The sequence below is a fragment of the Amblyomma maculatum genome, chromosome 11 (genome assembly GCF_055883805.1).
Source record: "Amblyomma maculatum isolate TAMU_Amacu chromosome 11, ASM5588380v1, whole genome shotgun sequence".
Taxonomy (NCBI): domain Eukaryota; kingdom Metazoa; phylum Arthropoda; class Arachnida; order Ixodida; family Ixodidae; genus Amblyomma; species Amblyomma maculatum.
The window spans coordinates 90,707,093-90,715,107 of record NC_139354.1 but is presented as its reverse complement, the minus strand read 5'-3'; the positions used below and the strand labels follow the sequence as shown (position 1 = coordinate 90,715,107).

The following is an 8,015-nucleotide window of genomic DNA, read 5'->3' as shown; positions in this document are numbered from 1 at the left end:
TAAAAGAACGCTAGAAACGCAGACAGATAGGAATGTGTCTGTCTTCCTCTCTATCCATGTTTCTAGCGCTGTTTTGAAATAAGAAAACATTAAATATGACAACGATCACACTCGTTAGTTAAACAAAGCCATCTAGCGTTTGGAGCCCTAACGGTAATTTCTAAACGAAACACATTAGATCTGCGGATATTAAATGAATTTGAAAATTTCAACAAGGTCACGTAATACAAATGCGAACAATTGTAATCTGCGACATACTTGCGACGGATGAAAAAAAAAAAAAGGAATGCGTCGGCCGGGAATCGAACCCGGGTCAACTGCTTGGAAGGCAGCTATGCTAACCACTATACCACCGACGCCGGCCTTTCACGTTCAATAGGCGAGCGAATTTGGAAGGGCTGCGAGGGTTCTACGACGTAGAAAGTAGGTCAGCTTTCTTTAGACCAGCTTTTCGGGATTGGTCTGTGTGCTCTGAACTGTAATATGCTGAGCTGTAATAGATTGAGCAGGTGCATATCGAAGCAAAGCGATACGTGCACAGAGGGACCCCGAGGCGGTGCTTTGCATGGCCTGTCACGTGACTTTATTAAGTGGCCGGGTCGGATGGAATGGCGCTTTGAAAGCAGTGATCATGTTATGGCTAGATGTGGACGAGCCTGTACCATAACGAAACAAACAAAAAGAGAAAAACAATGCGTCGGCCGGGAATCGAACCCGGGTCAACTGCTTGGAAGGCAGCTATGCTAACCACTATACCACCGACGCCGGCCTTTCACGTTCAATAGGCGAGCGAATTTGGAAGGGCTGCGAGTGTTCTACGACGTAGAAAGTAGGTCAGCTTTCTTTAGACCGGCTTTTCGGGATTGGTCTGTGTGCTCTGAACTGTAATATGCTGAGCTGTAATAGATTGAGCAGGTGCATATCGAAGCAAAGCGATACGTGCACAGAGGGACCCCGAGGCGGTGCTTTGCATGGCCTGTCACGTGACTTTATTAAGTGGCCGGGTCGGATGGAATGGCGCTTTGAAAGCAGTGATCATGTTATAGCTACATGTGGACGAGCCTGCACATAACGAAACAAAAAGAGAAAAACGATGCGTCGGCCGGGAATCGAACCCGGGTCAACTGCTTGGAAGGCAGCTATGCTAACCACTATACCACCGACGCCGCCTTCTGCCGCGTGCTTCTGAAAAGCCCTGGGCCACAGATTAGAGAGTATTAGGAGCTGTCAAGAAAGCATGGCAATACACGGAAAATCCCACAGAACACAGTGCATATGTTCCCGGACATAGACGCCATTATCAGGAGCGTTCTTTCACCACTACTGTGAGGAAAATTGGGTTAAAAATTAGCAAGTAATAAAATATTCCGTTGGGAAACGATACGCTTATAATATCTCCACTACATACTAAGAAAGCAAAGCTGTTTTTGAAACGCGCTTCAAACAATGTTATTTTGTATCATTTGTTTATAAAATAATTTTCCGGACAGGTCTATAACAAAATAGAGCCCAAGAACGTGCATCTTTAAACAAAAAAGAGAAAAAAAGTGGAGAGGGGCGGCGAGAGGAAGGAAAATCAGTAACCCATTAAACTGCAAATTATTCTTATGTTGATAGTAAGATACGTCGTTTTCTTTTCTGTTTAGAGTTCTTTTTAATAATGCACTGATGATGTATTGATTACTCGGGTGAACAAATAAATTTAAACATTTATTTTCTCCTTGCCGGATCATGAGCTACAGAATTCATGCTACTGCATTTCTCGTTTCATTTGTTGTGTGGATGACGTTTAATTTTTTTCATTATCTTCTTTGTGTGCTGTATTTTTGCATGACCCTCCTGTTATGGCTAGACCACCAACCTGCAGGTTTTTAAATGAAATAAATACTACAATATATACCTGCTTAAACCAGAACAGGATGTAAGTTCTAAGCCTGTGACGAGGTATTTGACATATGCTATATGTTGTGTCTTACTTGCCCACGGAGCACCGATATAGTATTGTAAACAATACAACATTATTGCAATATCTCTAGGGAGACCAAAATAGCAATGACAGTTACTAGGTTTGCTATCGTATCGTTGAAAAGGGAGAATACATATACAGGTAACAAACAGAGGGTGTTACTATCGGCACGATGGACTGTGGCGCGTCTTCTGAGTATGTGCAATACGTGGTGTTGTGATATAAAAACCGCGTTTGAAATCCATTAGGCCAAAATTTCTGGGGCGAAAACTAGTATTCTTCAAGGCCGCGAATTTGTTCCATTTGCTGGCACTGTTTCACAAACAAAGTAGGTGCCACGCTATTTTCAGTTACTAAAACTCCTGACCTGTTTACAGGTGATGGGAACATTTCTGCAACACTTTTTGAGGGGGTGTCAGTGAAAGCATCTACAATAAATCATAGGTCTTGAGAGTTTATTTTATTCATGTGATGCTGTTTGTATCATCGCGGATTGTAACAGCGATGTCACCCAAAAGTGGAATGGCACCAAAAAGTAGCAATGATGATTAATCAATGTACATAACAATACAATATATTTGCATGTAATAAATAACATATACCTGCCAAAAATTAAATATAGCACAAAAGTGATATATCGCCCGTTGTGATAACCAAAATTGGAGGGAGGGGGTGCACAAACTCCCCTTGTAGAGGTTTGACGTAAAAGCGTTAATGGCTCATGTCCGCGGCTCCCCTTGTATCCTTTTCTTTGCGCATGCTTTTTGTCATTCGATTAATCCCCAACCGCTTATTGTGTGCCTTTATAATAAAAAAAATGGTCTCTAACATTATGTCGTAAGCTACAAAAGTGTGTGAAATGCCACCGGATATATTTATAGGACTCAGCATAGCCACTGCCGTAATAACGAGACTGCGAGGCCTATGAACTCAGCATAGCCACTGCCGTAATAACGAGACTGCGAGGCCTATGATTTGTATGACTTGTATTGCAATGGTCCTTTGAGGATGTATTCATTTCAGCATCCCACCTTTTTCAGAAGCCCGAGTTGAGCGCTTCTCTCAAATAGTTCATGTCAAACGATCACGTGATGTGGCTCAATTCTATTACCAATCTCTGCCAGTCTCTGTTAGCTTCCACCTACCACCTGCCAATGGGATGCTCGCGACTTTGAGCTCAGTATGCGGACGCCAGATTTTGTCATGATTTGTGCCTTTAACTCTGTCAAGTTAATAATTTGGAGAACGAAGCTGAGTAAAAAAGGAATGCACAGACCCAGTTTCCTCATATTGGAGAGTGTTATGAGAAAATGGATGCGTACCGGTCACACAACGCTCGAAAAAATACAGATTTACGGCCTTTTAGGATAAATGTACCTGCGAAAACCTATGAATAAAATAGAGTACTAAAGATCTCGCCCCCCCCCCCCCCTTCTTTAGAACTCTGAGAAGAAAAAGAAATCAATTGAGCCTGATGGTATACCAACACATTTCTCGTTGGATATTAATTACGGACTGCTCGGCATCTAACCATCATCCTCCGTCAATCGCTGACATCTGGAGTTGTTTTCATCGTCCTGGAAGCTAGAGAAGGTGCTTTTGGTGTTCAAATCCCGCAACAAGCAGCTTTTACCTAATAGCAAACCTAACACATTAACGCCATACTCAATGTAAAATTTTCGAGCACATAATCCACAAAAATATAATAGAATTTTTAGACTGTATTAACATATGGTATTTTGAACACGGATTGAGACAAGGTTTCAGCACCGTCACAAGCTAATTGAATTTTCGCATGTACTCTGGATATTGGGGCCCCGGTGGATGCTATATTTTTGGCCTTTTCTATGCCTTTTGGCACTGCACTACATTGTAATGTCCTATTCAAACTAAACGACATTAAAAAAATTCTCGCCTGGTTAGTTGCGTTGCTAATTTTTATTTTCCACCGCTCACAGTTAGTTTATTATAATTCATATGTACTTCCGTTTCTGCAAATGTATTTTCTGGCGTTCTTCAATGTTCGGCTCTTGGCCTTTTATTATTCTTAATATATAATAATGATTTAGCTCACCACATCACGTCACGAATGCGCCTATATGCGGACAACTGTGTCTTATACCACGCAGTTAATATAGCCGAAGATAATTCTTTGGTATGATTGCTATTTCTGACCTTCTTGTGCCCCGTCCACTTTGAAACCACCCGCTCCGTGCACTGCCACATTGATTCATTGAAGTTATTGCATTGCATCGTCAATTCAGTTTTAACTTACGCCCGATATTTCCCGATGAACCGAGGGTCACTGTAGCCTTATTATAAAACCATACTGTGCACATTTCGATAATTTAAAGCACAGTTTTTCCCGAGACAATTGAACACTGGAACTCCCGCAAAGCGTTCTGTGCCATTCCGCACACTTTTAACAGCCATCGAAGCGAAATGACCCTGTTATAATTGTATTTCGCTTATTGCGTATTGCTTCATTTAATTTCTCATTTCACACAATCTGTACCATATTATATCCACTACGTGTGTAAATATCTTGATTAAGTTTGTTTTGTGCATTGCCATTTAATATGCGTTTTCTTTAACTCCACTCCTGTAAAAGCCCCAGTAGAGACTGCAGTAAAAATAAATAAATAAATAAATAAATAAATAAATAAATAAATAAATAAATAAATAAATAAATAAATAAATAAATAAATAAATAAATAAATAAATAAATAAATAGGTTTTGGGGTGTTCACCGTTTCAAAGCGACTAAGGCTATGATAGGTGCCGTAGTGGTGCTGCTATTAGTCAGTGTTCATAAACATTGCAACAAGCCATGGAACGCTGCTCCTCCATCTCTTTATAAGCAGATGCAGATGGTGTTCGGAAGCAGCAGCGCAGACCAAATGCCAAACACCTAGGCTTTACAGCTGCGCGGATCGCTTTTGTATACCATCACGCCTCATGACAGATCGTTTGATGGAGATGTGTTCTACTAGGCCAAATGAGTGAACCAAAAATTTCAAATAGAATGGAGGCGTCATATAAATATAATTCATGTTGTGCCTATGGACCTGCGATCGCTTTCAAGAGTACTGTTTTTGTAAGGTGATTTTTTGAAGAACAAATGTAACGGTTTTTAAGTGAGTGCGTGAAGACCTCGTGACGCAGAAAACGCGGCGTCGTCGTTGTCGTCCTGGGTCTATCGGCGGGTGGTCACAAATTATACTATACGAAGCTGAAAATGGCGAATACACACTGAGGGTTTTTAAATAAAGACTAATTTTGTGTGACCCCTTCATGGATCACTGCCTTGTCGTGGCGGAGGGGCTTGCGAAACTCAATGAAGTCGTGAGCTCTGCTGTGTAGGGCCACCCAAGATAGACAGGTCACGGCAGAGTTCTGACAAAATGTGATTCACTGAAGAAGGTAATGGCAACCCACTCCACTATTTCCTGCCAAGAAAACCCTATGGCCAGTCACAATACCATAATGATATGGCGCCGGAAGATGAGCCCCCCAGGTTGGAAGGCGTCTCACATGTTACTGGGGATGAACAAAGGGCGATTCCTAGTAGCTCCACACTCTTAAAAAAAAGGTTGATGAATTCACTAAGTAACTACTAACTTTTTACTTGTCCCATAGATCACTACCTTCTTAGTAACTCGAGGTAGTAAAAATACAGCTAGTGAAATTTACTACCCCCGGAAGTTAGTGAACAGTACTAGCGCCAGTTAGTAGTAGGTTAGTGAACAGCAACACCTTCGTGCATTATAGTTTGCCTTTGAAGGGTAGTGGAATAAGCTACCTTCTAGGTAGTACGCAGTACTACCGCACCTAGAAATTTGTACTACATAGGTCGTAGTACTTATTACAACATATACCTAGTTCTTATTATGGGTTGCAATTGAAAAGGTAGTATAATGTGCAACCTTTTCTTTAGTATAAAATACTACATGGCCTAGAGGTTCTCACTACATAGGTCCTAGTGCTTACTGCGGCAGAAACCTAGTATCAATTGCTACCTGTATGGAGCCAATATATGCATCGATAGGTAAATTATTTCTGAAAATATTGAATATGGTAATAAATATTTGGTAATTAAAATTAATTGTATTATTCGCAATATGTGGTCAATTGTTCTCGGCTTCAAGTTCGGTGCAACATTGAGCTGATCTACAAACAAGATGCTAACTAATTTTACCTTGTTCGCACCAGTCTTCAAGCAATGATGACGACAAAATTTCCGGACAACAAATACTCACTTTATTCGTATTTAAAGGCAGTGTAACTATGCCCTTTTCAATGGCAGAAATCGCCCTGAGAGCTAATGGGCATAGTGGAGATGAGCTTCTTAGGCTGCAGAAATACTGTAGCGCTGCGCAAACGTTTTCGTTGCGCGTTGAATGCCTGACATTAAATATCCAGTAGCTCGCAATGGCATGCGTGAGTCCCACGATGACGTCCAGCATTTGACCTTGATATCTTCAAACCCAGCATATATTGCGTCGGCGTCATCAGGGTTCATCCGAATGCGCTCCAATGCCGGGTAGATGTCCTAAAATGCAACATTGAAAGTAATGAAATTAGAAGGCATAAATGAATTTATAGCAAATTTATACTTACTGGCCTCACCCGGAAATGTGGCTTTCAATTCTTTCACAACCATGCAGAGGCAAAAGTTCCACCATTCAGTAGCAAAGTGATCTGCAAGTATTACAGAATTGACATATTTTAACCCCACTTCTTCAATGACAATAAAAGGAAGCAATAAATACTTAGAACTTATGAAATTGATTTTTTTTTTCAAATAATGAAGTCCGTTGTTTATTGAACACGCCTAAATTCCGCAGTAAATTATTACCTTTATATCATATATTCCGGAGCTTTCAGATTTATCGGCTGTTTTGTTTTTGCTATAAACAAAGCAACAATCCTAGAATTATGATACCACACACAGATAAAAGTTTTGGAATGAGTATTTTATACAATCAATTCCAGAAAAGAAAAGATTTACAGCGCTAACAAATACACACACATAGGACAGGCACTAAATATCTTTTTTTTTTTTTCGAAACACCACCATGAAACCTCTTTGAAAAAAAAGAGTTCTATATGCAGTTCAAAAAATTGCTACACCTCGTCGTGAACTGGAAATGATTTAGTCAAGTAAAAACAATAGCTATAGCTGGTTGATTTCTCAAAATGAAATTTAAAAAAATAAATATAGATACGCAGATATACATTTTGGGATGGATATTTTATAGAATAATTTCCAGAAAAGGAGAGATTCACAGCACTAACAAATAGACACTCACAAATACACACACACAGGAAAGGCGTTGACTCCATCTTCTGTTTCGAAAGGACACCAAAATGAAACTTGTTAAAAAAAAAAAAGAAGATCTGTATGCAGTTCAAAAACTTCCTACAACCTTGTCACAAACTGGAAATGATTTAGTCAAGTAACACCAGATGCTAAGCTAGTAAGTGCCTTTCACCAAAACGAAGCTTCTTCCAAAAAGATAGATGTAAACACACAGATATAAATTTTGGGACGGATATTTTATACAATCATTTTCAGAAAAAAGGAAGGTTCACAGCGCCAAAAAATACACACTCACAAATAGAAAAACACAGGACAGGCGCTGACTGCAAACTTCTTAAAAAAAAAAAAAAGAACATACGTTTCATTTTGCTGTCGTTTAGAAAAAAAAAAGTTGGAGTCAGCGTCTATTCTATGTGTGTCTATTTATGAGTGCGTACTTGCTAGCGCTGTGAATCGTTCCTTTTCTGTGAAATGCACCAACTAGCCCAGCAATTGGTTTCACTAGACTTAATCATTTCCAATCACAATCATTTCCAGTCACAATACCATTAATGATATGGCGCCGGAAGATGAGCCCCCCAGGTTGGAAGGCGTCCCGCATGTTACTGGGGATGAACAAAGGGCGATTCCTAGTAGCTCCAGGACGAATGAAGCGGCTGGGCTAAAGCCAAAAGGACGCTCAGTTGTGGATGTGTCGGGAAGCGACCGGAAAGCCCGATGTTGCAA

General features: G+C 40.3%; 3 non-coding genes across 3 annotated transcripts; all 3 read right to left on the bottom strand.

Moving 5' to 3' along the window:
• Positions 1 to 287: 287 nt before the first annotated feature.
• Positions 288 to 359, bottom strand: TRNAG-UCC (transfer RNA glycine (anticodon UCC)). The gene has a single exon. It is a non-coding gene; the product is annotated as a tRNA-Gly (tRNA).
• Positions 360 to 693: 334 nt separating this feature from the next.
• On the bottom strand, positions 694 to 765 carry TRNAG-UCC (transfer RNA glycine (anticodon UCC)). Its single transcript has one exon. It is a non-coding gene; the product is annotated as a tRNA-Gly (tRNA).
• A 329-nt stretch (positions 766 to 1,094) lies between these two features.
• On the bottom strand, positions 1,095 to 1,166 carry TRNAG-UCC (transfer RNA glycine (anticodon UCC)). The gene has a single exon. It is a non-coding gene; the product is annotated as a tRNA-Gly (tRNA).
• Positions 1,167 to 8,015: the final 6,849 nt, after the last annotated feature.